Genomic DNA, 26183 nt, shown 5'->3' with positions numbered 1-26183 from the left:
TTTTTTTCTGTACATATGTTTGTGTCCCTCAAATTTTAGTGTGGACTGAAAATAGGAAGATCCGCACGAAAACACAGGTATAAAAAAGACGTTTGAGTGAATTGGTGAAAAATAAAGGAAGAGGAAAAGCATCCTTGGGGAGTGATGGAGAGACAGAGGTGGAGGATGAAGGAGGGGATGAGGTCTATGGTGGGGTAGGGAGAGAGATTAGTGATGAAGGCTACAGGAAAGAAGAAACAAATATTTAGGTGAAGTTAAAATAAAACAGTTTACATCGGACAACTTAGTTTAGCATTCAACACGTGTCGTGAGGAAGTAATGAGGACCCAGAGAGGTGGATGGGAGAGAGAGGGAGGTAGAGAGACGTTGCTAGGTGACGGAGCGTACATACTGAATTTTAACAAAATAACGGGAGAGGAGAGAGTGAGTGAGAGGGACAGAGAGGTAGCAGTCAGCAACATGTAGCCTCGCCGAGTGGAGGAAAGGTCGAAACTGTGCGTGCGCGCGATTCTTTGCTATTTTCTTTTTTGTCGGGAGGGGTGAGCTGTTTCGCTTTCATCCCGAGGACATTATCCCGCAACATTAGAATCGATCAGGCTCTATGCTGCAGGAAATGTCCAGCGGAGGGATGGACGGATGGATTGTGGTGCACGGAGAGAAGACGCGGAGAGCAAAAAGAGAAGAAAAAGAGTGCGGGGCTCCTGAAAACAGTGAGTAGATTCTTGTCATGTCTCAATTTGGACCCTCTTCTCTTCCCCCTTTTGCTTTCTTGTCTTTTACGCTGAAGGTGAAAATGTTGCGCCGTGTCTCAGACAACTGTCTCTGGCTTTGCCCTTCACATTCCGGCTGTTAGATGTGAGATGTTCTGCTGCATTTCTACGGGGCTCGTTGTGCACGTATGTGAATCCCGAGATACTTTCTACTGGCTCGTGCTGTCACGGCTAGGACGCAGCCTGCCGGTGCGCGAGGCTTTGACCCCTCTGTCATTGATGCGCGTGCTTGGCTACATGGCCGTGCGTGTCTGTCTTTCACCCGGACGCGCACACACGTAAGGACCGGTGCGCAATCCTTCCATCCCTCCTCAATCAGCCTGTCACGCGTGAAGTCAGAGCGCAAGTTGCTGCCAGTGACAGACAGATGAAAGCAGCTGTGATTCAGATGTGACATTTCTAAAAAACCGCATACATGCCTTTTCGCGTCCTCACCATACAGGCATTTGCATTCTGCAATTTTCCAACCGGTTGTTGCGCATATGTGCGTTTTGCCCTCTCCAGCTTCTGTCTTACTGCACCTCAGGGCTCTCACATATCTGTTACCCTCCACCCACTGTTTACCCCACCAAACCTCGTCTTTCTCACCCCTTTTGCTCTCCCTGCTTCAGTATTATTAGCTGTAGGGCAGCTATCAGATCCGGGATCATTCGTCTGTGTGTGCGCGCGCGCATCAGCAGCTGGTGCACCAGCAAGCAGCAGGCTGTGTGCGTGAAGATCACTCCCCAGGACAGACAGGGGAAATTGGGATTCAGAGCTAGGAGAATGAACCCCTCCCTGCTCCCTTCTCCTCCTCCTGCTCCTTCACTCCAACCAACACACACACACAACACACACACACACACACACACACACACACACACACACACACACACACACACACACACACACACACACACACACACTTCCTTAAAACATAATAAGATAAAACACTTCTGGCACTGATGATGATTTAGTTCCAGCAGTGTGTGCGTGTGGCTGATTCAACAGTTTGGATATACGCTTGGCTTGAGCCCACTGTGAATTGAATTTCTAGTCATGTAGTATAAACACACTATTCATCCCGTCTATTTCTATACAGCAGACTGTATGAGTGTGGCTGAGTCTGTAATTGAGTTACATGGCAGAGTGGGAGTTGATGGTCAGTGTGACATTAACAGTAAAGACTCCCATTTTCTATTCCCAGGGAAATAGAAGCCTTTCAGATGCGTGAAACAACTAGATAGGAGTGTGGATATGGATTCCTTTCTTACTTATATGCTCATAGGTATTGTTTACTGCCTTTCACTATAAGCTTCAAACTGAGATGAATGGATATATGTTGGCATGGTTCCTTTTTAATTTCATGGTTTCAGAAACTAGAAGTGCTGGAGCTATTGAGGGTCTATACCCAAGCTGAGAGCAACAGTATCAACATTTCTGTCTTATATTCAATCACGATTGACATCTTGGACATGTTTGTGTGACCTTATGCCCCTCGTAGTAGAGGAAAAACATCTTGGCTGTGCTGATCTCCTGCTTCCACCGTTCAACTGCTGAGGCAGCAGAGTTTTCATTATGCTGTTTCTGACGCCAGTGGGCTGTTTGGCCCGATCCAGGCGTTTTATCTCTTGTTAGGTACTTAAGCTGGACAAGGTGTGATGGATAAGGATGGTAGCTTTTTGGCTCAGACTATCACACACCGCAAGTCTTATTCCATATTCACCCCCCCCCCCCCCCCCCCCCCTTCCTTTTGTGAAGCCCTCAACTTGCCAAAACATCATGTGAGTCTGAGGTCATACACGCAGCATGACTTCAAAGGTGATGAGGATAAGGCGGCCTTTTGTCATGTCAGGGACCTTGAAATGAAACAAGAGAATAAATGGGGCAACTGCAGTTGCTGTCAGATTCACTGGAGGTTAGACCATGACAGATAATGGTCCAACAGCAGAAAAGGTGATAAAAAAAAAAACCCAGAGACTACAAATATTCCACTTTATAGGGCAAACACTTGTGATGTTAATTAAGTTTAAAATATACAGCTGCAGTTAAAAAGTTGACAAAAAGGGCACCATTTCTTCTTCTAAATGTACAAACTGTCCTTTTTCCATGACAGCCAGTAAGACTTAGAAACTTACTGTATATATATATATATATATATATATATATGTGTGTGTGTATATATGCATCACATATGTTTACATCTGTAATTCATCCCCTCAGAAGATTTTCAAGCTGAAAAACTGACCTCTGACACAACTGATAATCGCTGTATTTTAACCCATCCATCCATTCGCGTCCGCTTATCCTTTTCAGGGTCGCGGGGGGCGCTGGAGCCTATCCCAGCTGTCATAGGGCGAGAGGCGGGGTACACCCTGGACAGGTCGCCAGTCTGTCGCAGGGCCAACACACAGAGACAGACAACCATTCGCACTCACATATTCACACCTATGGGCAATTTGGATTAACCAATTAACCTATCTCCACTAAGTGCATGTCTTTGGACAGTGGGAGGAAGCCAGAGTACCCGGAGAGAACCCACACAAACACGGGGAGAACATGCAAACTCCTATATTTTAACCCAAAGTGTGATATTTTCCTAATGCTAAAAAAATCCCTGATCTTCAGTGATCCATTTGAAATAACTAATGTTTCTTGTAGTGATCTGTAATGAAAGTACCGTATTACTATAATGACTTCTACCGTAGTTAGCATGTGCATTAAAAAGAAAACACTGAATGTTTGTGAAACACTGAATGCCTGCAAAAGTCTGGCAATAACCAAATAGGAGCTGAGCAAAATTGGAATTAATTGGTGGTTGAGCTGCACAAGAAAACAGAAGGTGAAACTGCTCTCTAATCTCCAGTGTGCACTGCTATCCAGTGGTCTTTATTGCCTTGTAGGTTCTACACCAAGGAGTACTGAAATCAGTGTAAACACTGCTTACATTTTGCTATTTTTAAGGGATTTTTGTCGAAGCAAGAAATTTTTTTTAGGAGCTTAAACATATTTAACTTTTTAAAAGACACAAGCAGTCTGTGGCTGCAGACCAGTTGCCTCTAATTCTTAGCAGGGGGAAAAAAGGGACAAATCAGGTCTGAAGCTGCAACTAGCAGCCTTTAGTTTCAAGAACAGCAGGATCATTATAGCTGCTCTACACCACAGAGCCATGATCTCCTGCACTAACAAATTAGCACAATCATTCATTCTTACAATATTCATACTTTTTCCACAATGTTACTGCACCAGAGCACGAGATTTAAAGTAGATGTCTACAGGTAGAGGAATCTGTGGGCTACGAAGTGGTGCATGTTTAAGCGAAAGGAAGAATTGCAGACTGTACTGTACTGTATTGAATTCATTATTTGTGAGGATGATGTTCTGGGGATGTTTTCAGAAAATGTGTTTTATAAAGCCTGGTTGCCCTGCTGACATTACTCATTTCTCATGAAGGAGATATAGACACGAGGGCAGATATAAACTCTGCACAGCTATGCGCAGATGCAGTCTCTGCACACATTAGCATACTTTAAACAAAAACTCAGGATTCAGTGATTGCAAGGCCAGTTATTGTTGTACATTTTAATTATACTGGGAAATATAACAGCAGACATCAATGCAAATTTTGATGTGTAACACCACCTGCACATGTTCACAGAGGCCCAGTGTGATGGATACCCACAGCTTCTGGGGGATTACATCTGTCAGTGCATAATTCTGGTTTATTACAGTGTTTTACACACCATGTGAACAGCCAAGATCCAAAAAAAGGGCCAGAGATGATGATCAGACAGGTTGTAAACAAGACAAGAGATTAGCCAAATTTACTTGGTGAACTGTGAAATTACCATCCAGTGCTTGCCCTAGGTTGAATGCTTTAGGGATGCGGGTGGTTCACCATACTCATGGGCAATGAGTATGCTCTCTGTTGACATTTCAGATGCACATACTGTACTTTAAAGATTATCAGTACATAATTTGCTTTATGCAGTTCTTATACCTGCATTGCAGTCCCAAACCTTTGAAGGCATTAACCAAAAGAGCTGAATGTGAGAACGCAAATCAGTCAAATTGTCCATCAAATGTCTTTTTCCTGCCAGCTTCCTCGTACAAAGTTCCATATGCACAAAAAACAGCTGAAGTAAATGTGTGTTCTTCATGTGTCCCACATCCTGAACATTTAAACATGGAGGACCAAAGTATTTCCAGACACGAGGCTGCCTGGTAAGCGGGCTGCCTTCTGCTATGTGTTATATTCGTGAAAGAGCAACTTCAGTCGATGTCTTGAGAAGCCTCAAGTTTGTTAGTTTGTTTGCAGTCTGCTGTTTTGGGCAGCAGGCTTCAGAAGTGTTTCTGTGAGCCTGAATGTTGAGGGCTGACTTTCAGTACAGCAGACATTTTACACTGGTGCAGGGAAAACAAGTGAAATTAACCAGGACTCACTACACTGTGACAGTGAACCATCATGCAAAAAAGGATGGGCCCATCTAAGTGGAACTGAGCAATACCTGTACCTTCCTTTGGGACAAGGCCAGGTGTCTGCTATGGAAAAGGTCTTTTGTGAGTGCAGTGTTAGAAACAATAGTTAAAGCCATTAAAATAAGAAATATTTCTTATCTGTAATTTTCTTTTAACTTGCCTTGAAGCCACTTAGACTTCCAGGTTACCGAGCGAACAGACTGTAAAATTAGTTTTAAAAATTGTGAGGCCAACAGAGTTTAACAGCATCTGGTAGCTTGTTAGCTACAGCTGTCGGGATGCTGGTAAGGCTAAACCGTGTGACTGCTGTCACCACCTGTAAAGTAAACGAAGAAAGAACGAAATAAGAAAATCTAAGGAGTAGGAGGAGAAAGGGAGGAAAGAACGGGTCAAGAAAGAAAAGGGACTACAGAAGCAAACTGACAAGGAGAGAGATATGACTCAAACCCCCCACTTAGTGTGCAGAGGTGCCTCTCTGAAGTTGCCACCTGGTCTGCTGTGTCTCTGTGTATGAATACAGCAGTAGAAGTTGTCATGTGTCATCACTTCCCACAATCCATCACAGCATAGTGGTGGCGAAGCAGAGCGAGTGGCAGACAGACAGAGCGACCGAAGGTTGACGCTGCCCGTCTGTGTGTGTGTCTCTTTCACCGTTCGCTGTCAGTCTTCCTCTCTCGTTCTCCGTCTCTTTGCCAAAATCACACACATTTAATTGTGACACTAAGCTGTCTGAATACTTCATTTCAGTCACATAATCCCCAAGTGTTGTTGAAACACATTTACACACACACGAGAGTGGGAGAGAGAGCGCAGGAGTGAGTGTGTGGCAATGACATCATATCCACTGAAGGGCTGCGACAGGCTAAATGAGTTCAGCCATTTTGGGTCATTTTCAGGAGTCGGATGGACTTTATTCAGTTTTTGCTTTATTGATTAACTTTGTTTTTTCTTGTTTTACCTTTTTTTTCTTTCCCTGTCTTTTCTGTTTTCCTGCTGTTGTATTCTTTCTCTCCCTCATTCATTCCTACCTCTCTTCCAATATCTTTGTCATTTTTATACTTTTTGTTCCTCTTCTCCTAACTTTGTTTATTTTTTCTTCTTGCTTTTTGTGTGTTCATTATGCTGATTATTTCTGTTCATCTTTGGTCTCTGATTATACTGCCACCATCATGCCTTTCATTCTTCCTTCCTTCTATCCTTCACTCCATCCTTTTAGTACTCGTTCCTCTATTTCGTCTTTCATTTTCTTCTTCTTTCCTTTGTCCATTATCTTCCTTCAGTTCTTCATTTTTGTCTTCTTTCCTTTTTCTTCTTTTTTCCCCATTTCCTGCGTGATATTCCTGAATTACCTGTGGAACATTTCTGTTATTTTGTGGCATTAAAGGAAGGTTGGTGTAAGGGTCAGGTCTAGGTTGTCCTTAATTGAAACCACATCCTTAAAATGTATTGTGATTGCATGCAGTGGTTCATATTTCATGCTACTCGTCTTCTATTTGCTTTGACCTTTGACCTTTTCTTCCTTCCGTTGCTCCACATTTTATGCTTACTTCAGTTCCTTTTGCATCTCTCTCTACTCCTTTTCAATAAATCTCTCCACTTCTTTTCCCCCATTCTCCCCATCCCTCATCCATGTTTTTTTCCTTCACCTCAGTACTTTTCCCTCACATCCTTCCTTCATTCCATTTTAGACTACTTGTTGTCTACTTGTTCCTCGCTCCTCTGTTCCCTCCTACTCACAGTCAGACCGTTCATGTTTGCTGATTTTATTTTCTTCATCCTTTTTTATCAATGCGCTCCATCAGCCTTTGTGAATGGATTCCTGAGAGCAAGGAGATGAATGGACCTGCATTCATCTCTAGGTGTGTTTCATCATACACTGACATGACTCCCCTTGTCCTCCATTGCCCCTAACACACACACACACACACACACACACACACACACACACACACACACACACACACACACACACACACACACACACACACTCTTTGAGCATATCTGATTCAGAACCTGTGCCACTGTCAACAGTGTAGAGAGGGAACTAAGTAAACCTGCAGTGCCAAATCAAGAGAGATTGGCATGGAGGTGGGAGGTGAAGGAGGAGAAAGAGAAGGAAAGGCAAAAAAGAGATGATGACAGGACGTTGGAAGATTAAAGGACGTACTGTAGTCTGGAGTCATCCCTCATGTCTTTAGATTTTGCAGGGGAAAATGGATGCAACAGTTATGTGTGAATATAGTTGAACCTTTCAAATGAATTAAGCATACTTCAGTCTTTTTGTTTCTCCCTGTTTTCTTTCTTAAAGAATGGCTTCTTGATACCCACCCTTCCACTGAGGTTTCTCATGAGGCTTGGCAAACAGTAGTGGATCTGTTGAAGGGCCTCTAATGTCCTCTAATCTTATATGTATGTAAATGGGGAAAAAAAAACAACTAATGTCAAAAAACCTTTGGTTCTCCAGGCTTTCCCAAGAACATTCATAGTTCAAAACCACTTCAGAAATTACAAGAAAGTCTGGGTTCTTGGAGACAAAATAAAGAAATGAGGGGTGGCTCCAAACTGTTACACAGTACCGTAAACAGTATGGGGGCAAGAAGAAAAGAAAAGGCAAGGAAAAATGCAGAATTGTAGCAGAGGAAGCAAGGAAGCACTGAAGTTAAGTGAAAGAGGAAAATTGATAAGGTCTGATGGGATGGCAGAGGAGGGAGGAAAAAAGGAATACTGTGATAGAAGAAGGATGGTAGGAGTAGGACAGAAGTGATGAAATGAATGAGAAATAAAGGAATACTATTAGAAAGAAGTGGTTGCAAAAGCAAGAAGAGGCAAAGGTAGGAAGAATGTAAAAAAAGGAAATGAATGATCTGCAAAGGGGGAGGGAAGAAAAAAGGGAAGAGATAACAGTGGATTGAAAACTGGATGAAAAAGAAAATGAAAAAAGTAAATTATGTAGGGAGACAGGAAGAAGGGAATTAACTTGTGGGGAGGGAGGAAATAGAAAGAATAGGAAGAGTGAAGGTAGACCAATAAGGTGATAGATGACAGGTAGAGGAGATGGTGGGCACACTGTGAGACAGGTGTTACAGGGTCAAAGTTAATTGATGCACACCAAGTTAACATATCCCATTTGTGGACATGTTGTCAGGAATGTGTGTGTTTCTGGTTGGCTTGGCATGAAACAGTGGGTGAGGAAAAAAAAAAGGACAACAGAAAACATCTATTGTACCAGAGTCACCAAAGACTGATGTGACACTTAATGACATAAATTTATGAGGTGTAGATTAAATTAGAGCCAAATTAAATTTGCTCTCTATCTTGATGATGATGATGATGATGGCACCATATGTTGGCAGGAGAGGAGGAAGGACAGGAGGGAGGATGCCTGATTCATGTCGTCCTGATTCATGACTAACAGCAGATTTCTGGTTGTCCCAGATGAAAGTTTGTGAAATGGTCACAGTGGAGACAGGTATTTGTGGCAATCCACAGCTCTCTATCAGTGTGACTCTTCATTAACCAATATGCATCATAATTATTAGGAAATGTAGCGAAAATCAGACATTCAGGGGCGGCTCTGGCTCTAGAGGCAGACTGGTTGCTCACCAACTGAGAAGGTTTATGGTTCATTCTCTGGCTTCTCCAGTACACAGGATGATGTATCTTTGGGTAAATAACCCCACATTGTCCCTGATATATCCAGTGATGTATATGTGTGATAGATAAAGCAATTAGAATACAAAATAAAATACTGTATTATTGTGTGGGTGAATGCACCTTATAATGTGAAAGTGCCCAGAGTGGTCGGGAAGGCTTAAAAGAACTATTTCACTATTAGATTATTTGCCATTGGTTATGGAGACCAACTGTTCTGCTAATTCAGTGAGGGAAGATGAATTGGTGGTGTGAATATAGCTAGTTACCTCTACGCTGAAACAGCAAGTGCTGTCAACCACAAGAAAAAAGAAATCTTAAGTAACTTTTAGCTAACCACCTTCCTCAGCTGTAAGACTTTGGAATATTTACTGCATTCTTACCAACCAAGAAGAAGCAGGGAAACCATGTGTTTGGGTTATAACCCCAGGTCTGTCCTGTCTTTCCACTACTAGTATTTTATCCCCTCATATTACAGAGCAAAACCCCAAAGCTCGACCCTTTTTTAACTTCTGTATGGAGGGGAATGACCTCTTGCCATTAATCCTGATGTGCTATGATCTTTAGGGCCACATTTACTGACATATTGTTAGTATGTTAGTAAATGCCTTATTTTTTGTACTTGATAATGTAATGAAATGACCATGTTTAATCTTAACTTAGTTTATAATGGCGGGACAGGGATATGTGTATGATTTTGGTTCTGTCCAAAATATCTCCCCCCAAATTGTTTATGTTCTAACGTGAATTGTGCCTTTTAAAACACACCAGAATTTACTTCACATAGACTTTGAACACTGCTGTAACTACCTAGGTTGTAATGTTAAGAGATTCTTTCTAGTTTAAGCATCTCGAACAACCAAGGCATGAACTGATTTGTGCAGCAGCCCCAAAACCTCTGTGGCTGCATTGAATCCATCCCTGCACATATTAATCAATACATAGGTCATCTTCACAACCACTGACAGGTGAAGTGAGTAACATTGATCACCTTGTTACAATGTAACGTTCAACTGGGAAATCTTGGGTCTTGGCATTTGTGTTGAAGTTACTTACATACCTAATCATTATTTAAGATTCAACGAACCAGTGGTAACAGCACCTGTGAAGAGAAGATGACACCCTCCACCGTCCTTCACTCATCCAGGGTATTTTCACCTTTCTGCACTGATTTCTGCTGAAGAATTGTAAAACGTTATTACCTCTATAGTTATCTACTGCATATTAACTATTAGCTGAAAACTGCAGAGGAGTTTTTTTTTTTGACCACTCCTATATCAAAAGTAGCTCCCTTTGGGATTAAACTAGGGATCGGTCACTGTTAGATAAAACTGTCAATTACTACACTATGGAACCACTATTGGCAAACTGTCCAAAGATCTCTACTATAAGAAGCATTAATGACGAATAAAGGTGGTGTATTAAAACAGCTGGTTAAAGTGATTACTCAGAGACACTAATCTAAAAGTGTTGGTGACACCTGCACCAGTTCAACTTGTCTGTTTTTTTTTTCTTAAATTAAAACTACACATAGTAAGAGCTAACACCTCCTCTCTGTTGTCAGTGCTTTCTTTGCTGATTCCACTACAGCACAGATTTTGACCAAGGTGGTTAGTTAGAGAAAGAATAAGTGTTATGATGATAAATCATAAGATGATAATTCACTTTCTAAGGCTAGCTGTTTCAACATAAAGTGCAGATGTTAAATCATCTCAGATCAGTGAAAGCAGAGCTTGTCTAGCACACTAAGTACCATAAATTTCTTGTCGAAGACCAGAGGGTTATCTACAATATCCATGAGTCTTTCAACTTGACAAGCTCCAGCTCTTGTTAACAGGACACGGTTATCTATGAAATCTAGTGCGCTTGATTCCAGTAAAGTTGGGGGCAAGTAGTGTTTATCCTGCTTCCAGAGACAAAAGCCAACTGCAGCCACAAGATGTCAGTAATACAAAACATGGATGCAGACAGATGGGAGAACAAGTTGTTTGTTTTGTTACACATACAGCCTTGCTTACTTACCTTCTTATTCTTTAATGCATATATTTTCTATTAAATTTACTTTTTTTTCCTCTTCTGGCCACTTGGGCATATGCAGTATAACATGGGAAACTTTACTCAGCCGCAGATACATACCCAATTTGATAGTATGTTTAACCACGTGTGAATTAGGTCTCCCTTCTGTGTTTGTCACTGAGACATGTGGATAAGGCCTTTGGAGATCAGGTACACAGGAGCTTCATCAGATTTGAACTTTGGGAATTTGGACTTTTTTCTTTATCATGTTCCTCGAGTTATGCCCTGGCAGCATCGTCCTGCTGCTGGAGGCTTCTACCAGTAGGCAGCTCCATTTCCATGGGGTACAGACCATTCCGAAATAACATCCATATAACCATCTGGGCACAAGGGCTCTCAGGGCAACATTGCATTGAGGTGATTACCGTTTCACATTTAACTTAACAGATTGCTGTTTTCAATTTTTAAATTCTTTTTATGAGTTTAATTGACAAAAATATATAGTATATACAAATAATAGTTTATAGAATACTATATTGTAGTATATCGTTTTCTAGTAGTTTCTGGAGTTAACATCTAAATCCAGTAAAACATCTAAGTGTTTTCTGTTTTACTGCAAATAATACACATTGAATAAACCCATTGTGCCAGCAGCAGCCTGTTCTGCTAAAAATCGGTATCAGATTATTTTATTAACCGTCCTCTCTGTATATTTTCCTACATGACACAAATATGTGGGCATATCAATATTTAGCAACCTTACAATTTTCTCAGATTGCTTTGCAGCTGCTGATGTGCTCATTCTGCCTTTTGAAAATTACCAAATCATTAATAACTATTGTACAGCTGACCATTATTAGATGTTGTACTACAGGTTTTAAATTTGACCAGCTGTTATAAATATACTCTTTTTACACTTACGGGCAAGAACGATGCTGTGCTTTTCTAATAAATATATTTATTTTTTCAGCTTTCTTTTATTTTGTAAAACATTTCAAGGTAAAAAGAGAGTGAAGGATAAGGAAGCAATTCAAGTGGATGTCATGCAGTAACATTTCTGGGAGGGATTTAAAACCAGGCCATCACATTTGCACAGTGCATTATGCACCTTAACCAACAGACCCAAACTTTATTACCAAAAAAATCATGAAAGCAATGACACTTTTCTGTATAAAATCTAAGACTATTGGTGGTTGTTGCCTCTCAGCAAGCATTAATTCACCTTCTTTCCATCAAAAGATATAATGGCAATAAGACTGAATACGTGTGCAGAGTGAGCTGCTCTTCATCTTTGGTTTTACTTACTGACTGGGTCAGGTGTCGCACTAATCCTTCACTTGGGATTAGCCAAGCAGCTACATGAAATATTTGAAAGAAATTTGTCAAAAGCATCAGTAGCAATGAGAAAAAGGCACAACAGCTTGTGGAACATGAGAAAGGCATCTTGAGCAGAGGAGGAGGAGGAAAGACCAGGGTAAAAAACAAAAGGACACTCAGAAGAACATTCTAGAATTGAAGAGAACTAACCAGGGGCTCACTGGGCCGGCCTGTCGCTGTAAATCTACATCACTGGATTAATGTGGCTTGAGCCAGCTGAGGAGAGAGTTGGGGAGGAGGGAGGTGAGGGATTTGTTCGTTGCACCTGTAACCCCACCTGATGTAGCTCTCAGAGACAAGGGCAGCAGGGAATAACAGAGGGCGAGTGGTGAGAAAAAGAATGAAGGATGAAGGGAAAAGAAAGCGACTGAGCATACTGAGGTGAGGGTGAAACCTGCACCTGTAGCATTGCATCAGCTGAGGATTAGCAGTCTTTCTCTGTCTCTTACTTCACCTCATTTTTGTTCATCGCTTTCCCTCTCCATGTCATCCTATATTTCCTTGGCCTTTCTTTCCTTTCTTCCTGCTCATGTCTCCCTTTCGATCCCTCTCCTACCAGCCTTATTTCCTTTTCAGCCATTCAGTCAGCTCAGCCGCGGCTGCCTATTAGCCTGCAGCCACTGTGCATTTTTGACTTTGTAGGCTATTAGCCCACAGCCAGCCTGAATACCCTTCTCTCCCAAAATCAGAGCTGAATATTGTTAGAGGAGCTTTGGAGAGGGAGGCAATTTTTGATGTGTTGTTGAGAAAATGCCTGCGTGACTCTTCCCAGTGTCAGAGGCTTAGGGTGCAGTTTAGATGAGATCCTTGCCTCACGCCACATCTCAAGGTTGCAGTGACTACAGTGCAGTGAATGCAATGTAGTCAATTAGACAGGGTTCGAATCCTTGCACAGGCGCGGTGGGGAAAGCTGAATGAATGATACTTTCACCTTGCTTAAAGACTCCTACCCAAGTGCAGGCACGCAAGGCACTTAGCCTCCAGCTGGTTTTTGGCTAACAGAGGACAACTGGGGTTCGTCCAGCCAAAAATGAGTGAACTGCATTCGAAGTGGGTCAGTGGTGGAAGAAAGTCTGCAATATAACCAGTGATGATGCTAAACGTGGATGATTTCTTTTAATATATTTGGTTTTATTATAAAAAATGCTTTTCAGATTTAAATCTGTTTGTTTTTGCTACTTTAATGGGCCTGGGTGCATTGATCTGTCTCTCCATTTTAACATCATTGCTGTCAATTTGTCAGTGCTACCATAAACACATGCCAGCAAGTGTCTCCATTAACACAAAAAGCAAACTGCACTACAGGCTCTCTGAGTTAACTTTTCAAGCCTGATCAATTTATAAATCTGAAAAATGTGGAAAGAAAAAAAGAATCTACAGCCAACAATACACTGTTAGATAGATATATAATTTTTGTCAACCCAAAGCTAATTGTTCATTTATGTTGGTAAAATTAATGTTTTAAATTAACATTGACATGCCCGCTCCATTAGAAAAAAATATACAGCTCTTAAAAAGCTCACCCTGTGCAAAAATATTGATAGAAACAAATACATGAAAACTCTGTTAATTCAAGCCATTCATTTACTGTTTGTAGTCATTACTACATCTTTTAGGCCTGGCAATAACAATATTTGATGAGGAGGAATTGAATTTGTTAAAAAATGCTTTAGTTTTAATACAAGCATGTTCCCTCAGGTTTCATGTGAGTGCTCTGTTTGATACAATTCATTACACAAATGTCTTTCTAAATATTAAATTGCGTGTTCTACTTTATGATTTTCTAAGTGGAACACATTCACAAAGCTTCTGTGAACTTCTGTAAATAAATTTCATTCATATAGTCAAATGAAAAAGAAAGTTGTCGGAGGACTTTGTAGAGTCCTGTGGAAGATAAGTGCAGCGACGCTTGCACAGAAATTAACCAGCTGCTGCTAATAAAATGCACTTGAATAATTGATCATCAGGAAGTGTGACAGTTTCATTCGGGTGTGTTTTAACATTACAGTGGACATGAACAATTATCAGAAAAACTAACACCCCCCTCCAAGAGACTCTGCAGCCCTCAGTTAGTATTTTAAATATTAAAGTTCGTCCTACTAAAATTAGAAAGACAGACTGAACAAGTATGGCTTATTTGGAACAGAGAAAGCCTTTTGTCTCGCTCTAAACGACTGAAAATTTGATTTTGGGTTTCGAAGTAAGCCGCGTTCAGAAAGCTTCCATTTACATCTTTGCATAATTTTCACTTGTGCACGATTTAAATGTTTAACATAAATTCAAAGTTATGCTGATGACACGTGTCTAATTTTTTGCAGAGCCAAATGGCATGCATGGTTTGAGTGCAGCTATAATTCTTTTCCAAGCAAAAAAGTCAGGAAAACTCTTTTAAAGTTCAGCAAAGACAAAACAGAAAGTCCTGGCCTCCGGGTGAAAAAGAGATGCACCATCCAGGGATTTGGAATTGGTGGTTTCTTGGGTTCGATCAAAAGCTATGAGCCTTTGTGTTATCTTTGACTCTGATTTGAGATTAAAGTGATCAACCTAACATCTTGAAAGTATGCCGATGGTCTAATCCACATTTCGATCTCATGCATTTGAACACTGGCTCTCAGTGTCTTTTGGTTGGTTTTAGTGTCTTAGTGATGGCTTATACAATAAAGCTCTAAATGACCTGTAGCCTAGATAAACTGCAACCATTCTGCTGTTCTATGCAAAGAACCACAGTCTTAAAAAAGCCCAACGGGGAGACTTTTTTTTAAGTCTGTGCTCACAAGGCTTTTGATGTGATAACTTCATGAGATACTTGATTCACATTTGTTTTATATTGTTCTGACTTGTAGTCTGAAGCTGTAGTTTTGTTCCTGTGCTTTTCCTGTTTGACTGTTGGGAACATAAAAAGGAAAGATTAGTCACAAAAAATTAAAGGCCCTACTGTTGTAATGAATGTGGTTTTTAAATTAGAGAGTATTAGAGTGATTAAAAACTGAATAGTTAATACACATTTTTAAAAACCTACTTTTGCATATGCATGTAGATAAGAATTTTGTTTTGGTTTTGTTTGGGTTTTTTTTTTTTTTTTTTTACCAGAATATGTATCTAAAGATTGGAATCTAGAGTTATAAAATTGAATATACAGTTAATTTATTGTAGGGTTTAGTCCCAGTTGCTAGTGTCCACTGAAAAGCCTTTTTTTGCGTATAATTTAATTAAGGTGGCTTTAATTAAAGATGGATTTGGCACAAATTATTGAACATAATCAATAAATTGTGGACTGGAAACTGTCACATATCATTCAGTTTGACAGGTATTCATTATGAGTGATTGAATTCTATTATGGGGGGAGTAATGAACTGACTTCTCTGTAAGATATTATGATGAGGTGGATAAACAACACTCAGACTGATTGATAATCACAGCATAGCAGCACATGCAAATAATAACTCTGGAAAAAAAGTAGGTTTCTTCCATTGCCAAACAGGCAGCATGTGGCATTTGTGTCAGCAGATGAGGAAAAATCACTTTGGCATTTAGAGCACATACATAGCTTTGGTGCAACACAAACAGAGACTATAGGAAAAGATCAGGTATGTTCAAGCACATGACCTCCAGACAGCGAGCGTATCATCAGCCTGCGGGATAAGCAATGGTGAAGCAGCTCTGCAGCAATGTTTCATTTGGGTCTTTAGTTAAAATGAGTTTCTGTAGACATCACTGACTGTAACTGTAATTTAATTTCACCCAATGTCTTCTTCTGCAGCTCCAGAGCTTTTTGCCCAAAGCAGTTTCTGCCCCCTAGCTGCCCACAGTCCAGCCGGCTAATAAGATGATAAGCACCATTTGCTTGAGAAGATCTCTTTAGTTCTACCTAAATCCCTTCTAATTTGCTCATTTACCCACTTTAGTAACAACCTTTGTTCACTTTGGGCAGAGATGAAAATGCTATTGCACAATCAATCAGCTGTGCACAATTGACGATTACATTCAGACAGACTTTTGTGCCTCTTACTTTCTGTATTTCCTGGTGTTTCTATCATTGTGTGGAAAACGGATAAGGAACTTTTTTTTTCTTTGCTTTCCCTGAAGCTGATGTGACCTGTGCATTCTTGAATAACTGCCTCCTTGTAATATTAGTGAATTATAAGCTTATTATAATCGCTGCCGGGTGTTTTGGATGACTGTGTCGGCTATATCCATGAACCCAAAAAGCGACGTTCCCGTCTTATTTGCTCCAAGCTCTGCTTGTGACAGGTATTAAACTCGTCTGCTTCCTTTAAATCCTTTGTTTACACACAAAAGATTTGCTGAACATTTTTTTTTGTTTTCAACAAAGTATTAAATCTCACACAGTTTATAGTGTCTATAATTTTCTAGCAAAACATTTAGGATTCAGCGTTTTGCTCAAAGGCACGCTGGCAGCAGTTGTTAAAAACATGGAGCTCTTAAACTGTGATTCATGTAAAAAATAATTCGTTCACTAGACTCTATGCAGTCCCACCATTACTGCTTCCATAGAAATTAGTAGTATATGTAGCCGCTAAGTGCTTGTATTTAAATATGCTTAAATAATTGACAATCAGCATGTCTGACACCATAAAAGCAGAAGTTTTACTGATTTGCTGTTCCTTTCTGAGCAGAAACCAATTCAATTCAATTTTTTGTACACCAAAATCTCCCCCAAAGTAGATTGAACAAGTATGGTTTGTTTGGAAGGACTGACCTGAAAAAAAAGACTTTCCTCTCAAACAAGAATATGGTAACACAGCTTAGATTTGCAAAACTGTATCTGAACAAACCACAAGCCTCCTGGAGTAATATCCTTTGTACACACCAAAAGACCAAAGTCATGATATTTGCATGTGATGCGGTGGTGTGTTCAGAGAAAATCAAATACAGCATATTTCCTCATACAAACTATTATGCACAGCCTTAGAACCTGGGCACTTTGCAGTCATTTAGTTGACCACCAACTCTTCTGCATATCAATGTATTTTAAAGGCCATCTGTATAAAAATATAGCTTGATAAAACTAGATCTTGGTAGAGGACAATGATCCCCTGCACATCAACAACTCAGAATGGCCAAAAACGAAGATAGATAAGGTGTTGCTGTGGTGAAGTACATGTCCAGACCTCAGCCTGATTGAAATGCTGTGATGGGACCTTAAAAGAACTGTACATAAAACACATGCTTGGAAAGCTCAATCAACTGAATGGGCATTGGAAGCAAGGAAGTAAGAAACACAGAAAGTCATATAGAAAATTATTATTTTTCTCAGTTCAATTCAATTTTATTTATACAGCACCAAATCACAACAAGTTGGCTTAAGGCGCTTTATATTGCAAGGTAGACCCTAGATTAATGCATACAGAGAAAAATCCAACAATCATAGGACCACCTAAGAGCAAGCACTTTGGCGACAGTGGGAAGGAAAAACTCCCTTTCAACAGGAAGAAACCTCCGGCAGAACCAGGCTCAGGGAGGGGCGGGGCCATCTGCTGCGACCAGTTGGGGTGAGAGGAAGAAGACAGGATAAAGACATGCTGTGGAAGAGAGCCAGAGATTAGTACACACAAGTCTATGAAAACGTTCTTCTTCACGTCTAAAAAATAAAACATGCTTGCAGGGTGTCGGCTAAAATGTGAGGGCTACTGTTTTTCTTTTTTTCTTTCTTTCTTTTTCTATTTTTAATTAAAACTCGTGATTACATGAAATGATAATATGAGTTTACTTCAATGCAGGGATGCATGGCTGTCATGGCTCCAGACAGGGAGCAGTTTTATCACATTCACTTGCAACAGTGCTACCTTTTTGCCATTCTGCCCGTGTGAACTGGAGACGTCATCTGATAATGTTCTGACCTGATTATCCCAACATTGTCAGGATTTCATGTGTGAAAATGGATTTTGAGTTGCAGTAGTTACTAACAAAAGGTTCTTTTAAGCAGTGACTAACAGCCAGATTCTCCCAACTCTGATTCAAACTGGTCATTACCCCAGTCGATTCTCTGGAGTTATAAAGGTCAAAATCGTTGTTTTCTATGTAAGACCATTTACTTGTGGCAACTACTATCCTATTTTCCGCATTAAGCAATTTTATCACATTTGCCTGACATGTCCTTTACTAATGGACATTTGATGCCATCTAAATTATTTGTGTTAACTCATAAATGATACAGAGCTTACAGGTAAAAATGAATCAGCTTGTTCTCTCAGACTCTCAGCTTGTGAGCAGGCAGGTCAAGCTCAATCACAAAGGTTCTTCTATCCACGAGCAATCAAGTGTATGGATAAAAGGCTGTTAAAAAGTAAAAGTAAAACTCGAGGCAGTCAAGGCTAGAGGAGGTAAATGTTGTGTCAGCTCCACTGCTGTAGATGCAGATGAGTCACAATATGAAAGTGCCGTTGCCTTATCCAGACTCGTAATGGTTATGAAGCGCATTCTCTAGATAGCTATCCGAGCTCTGTGGTTCTCAAATATTTTTGACATGAGGCCACATCATTACTTATAATTACACCTGTGTAAATCATAACTAAGGCTAATTACAAAGTGCACCTGGGCATCATCTAAAGGCACATTTTAACTTAAATAGACCAGAATAGTGCATTCATATTTGATTTTTGCATACTTTGATGCTGTCTTTGAATACTATCTATATTCAAACAAATTGCTAAAAAAATTTATTAATTAAAAAATGAATTATATTTTATGATTTAAACATTACCCTGCAAAATGGGGACTCTGGTGAGATTTTGGGTGGCATATGTTGACTGCATCCTTTTAATGACCAGGACTGAAGAGAGGAGGAATAAAAGGCACGGGGGATGAGGAGTGTGAAAGACAGATGAAATGGAGCTGCTGGAGAGGTGACGAAGAGGACAGTATCAGACAGATAGGACACAGAGTTAACAGTTTGTCACAGATCAAATTTGTCACAGTCAAAAAGGAGCCCTTGTAACATAATAGAAGCACGAGGTATGAAACCAAGGCTGGTCGGCTTTCAGAACCGAACAAGGTATTGACACCATACTATCTGAGGGGACTTATAATTTTCTTAGCATTTTTTTTGCCTGCTGATGAATGCAATAATAACATGAATCACTTTCCATTCAAACACAAATTTGCAGTAAAAATCATGTAAAGTGCTTCTGGACTCATGTAAAGGTTCAAAGTTGTTTCGGCAGCAGAGGTGGGTGGGGGGTGGCGCCATGCAATATAAGGTAGGTGGTGATGTTATGTGTCATCGGTGTATCAAAAATCTTTCACCAATTCATAAGACATAAATATTGGTGCCACCAATAAGCCTGTGAAATGCACATATCGATAAACAGTATTCACTCTCCCATCCAAATCATTGAATTCAGGCGTTCCAGTCAAGTCCAGGGCCACAGGTGACGACAAATCTGCAGAGTCAGAAAGTTTGGTGGAGAGGGGGATTATGGTGTGGGGATGTTGTTCCAGGAGTTGACCTCGGCCACTTAGTTCCAGTGAAATGAACTCTTAATGCTTCAGCATACCAAAATGTTTTGGACAATTTCATGCTCTCAGCTTTGTAGCAAGAGCTTGGAGACGACCCCCTTCAATTCCGTCATGACCGTGCATCAGTGCACGAAGTAGTTCCATAAAGACATGGATGAGTGAATTTGGTGTGGAACAACTTGACCGCCCTGCACAGAGTCCTGACCTCAACCCGACAGAACACCTTTGGGATGAATCAGAAACTCCGAGCCAGACCTTCTCGTCCAACATCAGTGCCTGACCTCACAAATGCACTTCTTGAATGGTCAAAAATTCCCATAAACACACTCCTAAACCTTATGAAAAGCCCTCCCCGAGGAGCTGAGGCTGATATAGCAGCAAACTGTGGGCCAACATGATATGAAATCCTTTGAAGGCAGACCAGTGAACACTTTTGGCAATATAGTGCAAATATTAAAATTTTAATAGAAGTGAAATTAAGTCAGTATCGCCATTATTTTACAACTGACCAAATTTTAACAGACTTTCCAAATATGCAGCTGCTAACTCGGCAGAGACTTGTCTTCATTTTCTCTTTCTGAAGACTTAAATGACACACGTCTCTCTCGACACTTTGTGGCTTGTTTCACCAACTTAACTCCTTTTCACACTTCACAGTTCAGCACCATTGCAGCATATAATTTGCTATTAATCTTATGTATATGAGTGTTTTTAATCATATCACTAAGCACTGCCCACCATGTGCCCTGGCAGGAGTTTAATTGGAGACTCTAATCATCTATTATCATTCTTTCGCAAAGTGAGTCATCCACTCTGAGGTAAAGCTGCCAAAAGCCTGCAGACTCTTGGCCTTCCGAGGTTTGTAGTCAGCTACACCTGCTTCGGTGGGCTTGGTCAGGGATTTGGGAGATGCTTCGTGGGCGGGTGATTAAATATGGTGATGGGCCACAAAAGGAAACTTGACAGCTGCCAGTTAGTGAGCCAGTGAAACGTGAGAGGTGTTTAAAAAACAAAAACAAAAGCTGTTTTTAAATTCTCGTTTAAGCGACGAGCACAGAAACAAAGCTACAAAAGAATGACAAAGATGGGAAATTCCAGAAAACAATGTGTGGTTATAAATAAATTTAGAAGCTTAACCTCGGCCACACACATTTCACAGTGATGTATAAACATTTTTCTGTATTACTGAAACATAAATCAAAGGTTTCCAGTGCTCCTTCTCTTAAGGCTTCCTTTTTTGTTTGCTTTTGTTTGTTTTCAAGGCTCCTGAGCTGACAGCTTCTATTCTTTAACCTGAGATAAAAATGACCTTGTGAGTTTGTGCACATCCACGACGTGTCCTGTTTGCTAATTTGTGAAGAACCAGTCTGATTATCTGGTGTCTGAGGTAAATAATTCACATGTTTTCACTCTGCATGGCCACTCCTTCGTGACTATGTATTGTGTATGAGAATTTATAAATATGGACCAAAGCAGTGTTCTGTAATGATATTCTAATCTTCTGACTGCTGTAAACAGTTGGTGTACATCAAAAGATACAAATACACTGCATGAAAGGAGGGGGGGAGGGGGGTTATCAGGCGTATGCTATATTTAATATACATGCCATGAAGAAACTTGAACGATTTTAAAACAAGTAAATATGTCAAAAATGGTATTATGCTATATCTGTGGTACACCATGAATTATGTGAACAAATATTAATCAACAAAACTTAAATAAATGTTGCCTTAAGTGCTCTTTTCCATCTATATTAACCATGAAAGCATCATAAAATCCAGTTAAGGTAATATGCAGGTCATAGCAAAGACACCATCTCTACACCTGTGAAATGCTGGTATTTGCTATCTGATATTTATCTTCCAGGTGGTATATTGTCTGTGTTCAGTGCTGAGTTTTGCCAGATACAGTTTAAGGCTGCGCCCTATTTTTCTGAGACTCGTTTTTCAAATCTTCATGTCTTCTTTTGGTTCGCCTCCTTTGCTCTTTATTCCTTCTCTTTTCTGACAGCGAAAGACTCTGAGTGACAACAACAGACACCGTGGAGCAGATCTCAGTCCCTAAATCACCCATGGCAAATCTTTTTTCTGCCTTCACCTGTCTTTCTCTTTTCCAACTTTGTGTGAGCTTCTTTGTTCGTGTCTGAGATTGTCATTCTCTTGGTCTGTCTTTCAGTCTTTATTTATCCAGCCTTGGGTTTTGCTGAGCTTGCAGCTCTTTTATTAATTCAAGGTCCTCATTCACATCTCTACAGTTGCACACGTCATGGGTAGGAGCTGAATGTTTCAATGTTTTAAGTCTTTTTGTCCACTAAGGATGTAATACCAGTGACTTAAGCATGTGTTTGCCATTTCAGTTGCTAGGCGTCTGTCAGTTAAAACGAAAACAGATATTTATGAATGAATTCAATACATTCATAAATATCAATTCATGCTACATTTAGTCATATATGCTCAAGTAATTTCACTCAAATGCATTAACTGCAAATAGATAGCCCTTTATTTGTCACGTGCATATGCAATGAAATTAGACCCCTTCCGACATTACTTACATTTCATGTACATCACATTGGGAAAACAGGTCGGAGAGAGGTAGGATGGAAACAATGAAATATGAGGAGGAGAAAAAGGAGCTCCACCCAGACTGAGCTCCTACAGGAAGACGGTTTGAGAACAGGAAAAACCACGTCAGCACAGAGAGCTCACGAAGCTTCACACAACATAAAGGACGTGCAGTCATTTGTATGTGATCAACTGAAGAGAGTCTACCTGTGGTCAAACTAACAACTTAATCAATGAAAAAATTATTTTCAAATTGTTGTATTATTATCCAGTGTTAATTGTTTAGAGCATATTGCCATTTACAAGCAGCCTAAATTTTATCCACTTTATTTAATTGTATTAATTGATTTCTGAACTTACTTATACTATGTTTCTAACACTGATATGTATGAAATTTCCAGGGGGAAAAAAATCACACATTATATGTTTAAATTAAACTTGTGCACTTGTGTTAACTAAACCCACCACACTGTACAGGCCACAGCACTATTCTCAATACAGAGTTTGCAGCTTATAAAAGGTTACGGGTTCTTTTTTGACCTCGTTTCCTGCTCACCTTAAACATCCCTGTTTATTGACTCTGCCTTAAAAAAATAGGCCTTGTGAGTTGCACCTGTGGCCCTTGATTTTCATCAAATAAAGCTGTGTTAGCAAAAAAACAAGGAGGAAAAAGTCCTTAAGAAACGGTGTCTGGTGCTGAAGAAAAAAAAGCAACTATAATTCAAAATGTCATCTCTATACCTCTCTAGTCTCTGTTGTGAGTAATGGTGCAGAAAAAAAAATCTTCCTGACCTTCAAACTTTAAACTCTGTATTATTCCTCTAAGTTAGGTTTTTTTTTTTTTCCCATCACTTCTTTTCTCTTACTCCATCTCTTCCTTTCCACTCAGATAATTTTTTCTTCAGAGTTTGTTGATTGTTCTAAAACTACCTTCCCTAAATTTAACTTAAGGATCTCAATCATGTTTTCACACACAAATGGAGCAGGATGGAAACTTTGGTGTCTTGAGGCGGACTATGTAAAGATGTACAGCAGTTTGTTCTACAGAAAGAGGAAAACAGGAAAGTGTCTGAGGACATTTTAAGGATTAAAAATGCTCAAAATATTCTGCAATACATTCACTGTTTGAATGATTGTTTTTTCGCCTCACATAACTGAAACATAGTCCCTCATTTCATTTTAATAGATGTGACCTTCTGGGGGACGCACTGTTTGGCCTTGGCAAAAGGTCAGAATCTTGATAGTGAATTAAAACATTTTAAAAAATGCAGTAATACAAGATTCACAGTAGGGAAAAATGGTTTGAGACCATGACTGATCAAAATTATGAACAAATGTTTTATCACTTTGTTGTGATCATGTCGTCTTCAAAATGTTTGCTGTGTTTGCGAACACTTTGGTGCATCAAGACAACAGTGAAACAGCAATACGATGGAGTCAGTTGTTGTTTGAATTCGGTCAGATTGGCACACAAATGCATAGAAATTCATTTTAAACAGAAATTTACATAAACTAGTTATAGTCAGAGTCCAGCCGAAATCTCAAAGAAATGAAAAAGAAATTTCAGAAAATCTCTTCTTGCAAGACAAGTTAGATTCATCAGTGCAGACTGAGTGTGAATGATTGCAATGTTTTGGCAGTCTGTATTAGAGATGGACCGATCCGATATTACGTATCGGTATCGGTCCGATACTGGCCTAAATTACTGGATCGGATATCGGAGAAAAATAAAAAATGTAATCCGATCCATTAAATATCACGAAAGCACCTCACAAAACTTGCAACACGCCGTAACTCACCTCAGAACGTTAGCACGTCGGAGCAGTATGCATCACGTGATAGAGCGGCTGTGGCATGCGGGACCTGTCGGTGGTCTGGATAGCATGTGGAGCTTCGCTAGCAACCCGGCATTTCATCTCCGACAAAGTTATCCCCGAGAGAAGTAAAGCAAGTGTGTAAGTCCATCTCTGAATGTTTGTAAAGCATTCCTGCATTAAGCTTACCAAACGATATATGGAGCGACTGCCTCTTCTGGCTGCTACTTCAATCATGAAACTGCTTAATGATCAGCTGATCGGCTTTTCTGTCGCGAGTCCATCTCTCTGGTTTGTTTTTGGCCCACTTTGCACCAGAAAGAGGAAACCAGCGGCTGAACAACAGCAGCACGTTTAAGCTTGATCAGCTGTTGTTAGAATTTATTTAATATTACTTTCTACACCAGGATCTTTTTCTACGTAGCTGACGCTGGTAACTGTGCAGGGGCGGATCTAGCAAAGTTTAGCCAGGGGGGCCGATAGGGCATTAACAGGGAAAAGGGGGCACAAAGACATACTTTTCTTTCTTATTCTCATTTAAAATGTCGAGCTTTTAATAAATAATTATCTGAATCTTACACCCAAAGTTTTAATCTGATGTAAAATGTATAGAAGTCCATTACTGTATATAGTAACTGTTAAGTCTAATATACCCTAGTAAGCTATAGTACTTTTTCCTTTGGGAAGGTACTATCTGTGCAGTCTGCAATTTTGTTGAAGAAAGATGTTGAATCTATTTAATATTTCTTGAAAAATAATTGATTTCTGTGCATTTTTTTTCACACTGCATCAAATTAAGGTTGATTACGTCGATTAAGCATCATGAGGTGGCGCGTGAGGGGTGGTTCCCTATTTTTTATTTTTGTTGTTGCTGGGAGTTGGAACCCTATTAGTTAGGTTGCTTAATATTTACGCTAAGTACTCTTTAAAATACCAGAATAGGGAGGATGGTGTAGGTTTAAGTTTATTAGATTGATCAGTATTGCTGAACTATTAAATATTTTTTTTGTACACAGGTATAACAGAATAGCTTTAGTGTAGTTGTTGTTTTAAACTTGAGTATGAACTTGCAGACTTGCAAAATGCAGCAAGATATTTTAAAAAACAGTTTTGTTGATTAAAAAACACTATATCGGATTCATATCGGTATCGGCAGATATCCAAATTTATGATATCGGTATCGGTATCGGACATAAAAAAGTGGTATCGTGCCATCTCTAGTCTGTATGCACTTATACATTAAATGTCAATTATTTCTAAGTTGAACAAAACATTTTTTTGGAGACAGACTGACCTGCAAGCAGATGCTGAATGCAAAAACCTAAATCACCAAACAACCACTGATTTTTAATATTTTCAAGCAGCTTGTTTTTTGTAAATTATGAATCGGAATTTCAAGAGCGGCACCACGCCTCCAAACACGCTCCTTCCGGTTGTCATCTATATAGGTTTCACCAGTTCATTCTCACTTACGTGCCCCACCCTCCCTCCTTGTTTTCAATTATTTAACTTCTTCACTTCTATTTAGTACACAGGGATCTGCCAGGCCCGGGAGCCATCGCCAGTCCCCTTCGAGGTCTTCCCCAAACTGCAGCTCAAATCATGTCCAAGTATTCACTTTTACCTACTAAAATGCTGTCAAACCTAAAATGAGGACGTGGTCCCAGCTAGTGCATTTGTACTTTTTTTTAAACACCAGTGGAACTAAGCACTGGGAATAAGAAAAGATCACTGAAGAAAGATGAAGACAATTAATTGAAGCAAAGAGTGCGATGATTAAACTAGACTCCAGTGAAACTAATTAGCAGAGCGGAGGCCCAACAATGGTAGGAACCAGGATGCACCTCCACCTCATTCCCCTGAGAGCCACACATTTGCCGTGGTGAAGATGAAGTAGGTGGAAACGTGGATGAGGGTCTCTTGAACAGGTTTAGGTGGAAATGACGAGGATTCAGGTCACACAAATAAGAGCCTGGATGGCAGAATGAACAGAGGCTGATTGGTTTGCCAAAGGAGGGCAAGAAAATTATTGGACCAGAGTGATGATAACAGAATTG

General features: G+C 40.0%; 1 protein-coding gene across 1 annotated transcript in view; it reads left to right on the top strand.

The window, feature by feature from the left end:
- Nucleotides 1-423: 423 nt before the first annotated feature.
- Nucleotides 424-26183, top strand: part of grin2da (glutamate receptor, ionotropic, N-methyl D-aspartate 2D, a) — a 259454-nt gene continuing 233694 nt past the window's right edge. The window contains exon 1 of the mRNA XM_024798509.2: nt 424-710. The gene's annotated coding sequence lies outside the window, so the exon portion shown is untranslated. The remainder of the gene's footprint in view (nt 711-26183) is intronic.

Source organism: Maylandia zebra, linkage group LG22, assembly GCF_041146795.1.
Source record: "Maylandia zebra isolate NMK-2024a linkage group LG22, Mzebra_GT3a, whole genome shotgun sequence".
Classification (NCBI taxonomy): domain Eukaryota; kingdom Metazoa; phylum Chordata; class Actinopteri; order Cichliformes; family Cichlidae; genus Maylandia; species Maylandia zebra.
This window is presented reverse-complemented; position numbering and strand designations above follow the sequence as displayed.